Raw genomic sequence first — 1,297 nt, 5'->3', positions numbered from 1 at the left:
AAATAAAGTATATTAATAATACACTTATAATAATTATAAACACTCTTAAATATACCATAAGTATGTATTTATAATGTAATATAGCCTTTTGTGTCTGCTTCCTGTGGGGCGCGGTGGTAACCACTGGGTTGGGAACATAAGTGATTTTTCACCGTGTTTCTCCTGCTTCTTTTCTCCTCTTTTTTACTTTGTTGGTAGAGCACAGTATGGGTCACAAGAAGAAGAAGAAACAGCTGAAGCCCTGGTGCTGGTATTGTATAGAGATTTTGATGATGAGATGACCCATATACAGCACCAAAAAGCAAAGCATTTTAAATGTCATATATGTCACAAGAAATTGTATCCAGGACCTGGCTTAGCTATTCATTGCATGCAGGTGCATAAAGAAACAATAGATGCTGTACCAAATGCAATACCTGGGGGAACAGACATATGGTATGGATATATGCCATATATACAGCATGGACATGGAAAAGAGATCCATGAAAAAGGCATGAGTAAAGGTCGGGTGCAGTGGCTCAAGCTTGTAATCCCAGCATTTTGGGAGGCCTAGGTGCGTGGATCACGAGGTCAATAGATCAAGACCATCCTGGCCAACATGGTAAAACACCGTCTTGCTAAGTATACAAAAATGAGCTGGGTGTGGTGGTGTGGGCCTGTAGTCCCAGCTACTTGGAAGGCTGAGGCAGGAGAATCACCTGAACCCAGGAGGCAGAGGTTGCAGTGAGCTGAGATCACTCCATTGCACTCCAGCCTGGCAACAGAGCAAGACTCCATCTCAAAAAAAGAAAGAAAAGAAAAAGACATGGATGAAAGATGATGACTTTTTGAACAGAAAACACAAGAAAGTCAAGGAAAGAAGCAACAAGATGAATCTGATGACTATGATGATGACAATTCTGCAGCCTCAACTTTATTTCAACCACAGCCTGTTCAACATTAACAAGGTTATATTCCCCCAGTGGTGCAGCCAGGACTGTCACCAGTACCAGGAGCACCAGGAATGCCTCCAGGCATACCTCCACTAATGCCAGGTCATCCTCCCCTGATGCCAGGAATGCCACTAGTTATGCCAGTCATGCCACCTGGATTGCATCATCAGAGAAAATGCACCCAGTCACTTTGCGGTGCAAACATAATGATGGGTGGAATATGCCACCTGGGCCAGGAATATACCATCTCTGATGCCTGGAATGTCACCAGGTATTCCCCCCATCCCCATTCCCGTCCTGGAATTCCTCCAGTGACCCAAGCACAGACTGTTTTAGTGCCAGGTATTCTTTTTTTTTTTTTTTTT

The 1,297-nt window shown here is 43.5% G+C and overlaps 1 pseudogene; it reads left to right on the top strand.

The window, feature by feature from the left end:
* The first annotated feature begins 206 nt into the window (after window positions 1-206).
* Window positions 207-1,297, top strand: part of LOC108310052 — a 2,045-nt pseudogene continuing 954 nt past the window's right edge.

The sequence above is a fragment of the Cebus imitator genome, unplaced genomic scaffold (genome assembly GCF_001604975.1).
Source record: "Cebus imitator isolate Cc_AM_T3 unplaced genomic scaffold, Cebus_imitator-1.0 Scaffold101, whole genome shotgun sequence".
In the NCBI taxonomy this organism is placed as follows: Eukaryota; Metazoa; Chordata; class Mammalia; order Primates; family Cebidae; genus Cebus; species Cebus imitator.
Note: the sequence above shows the minus strand (reverse complement) of the source record. Positions and strands in the feature narration are given on the sequence as shown.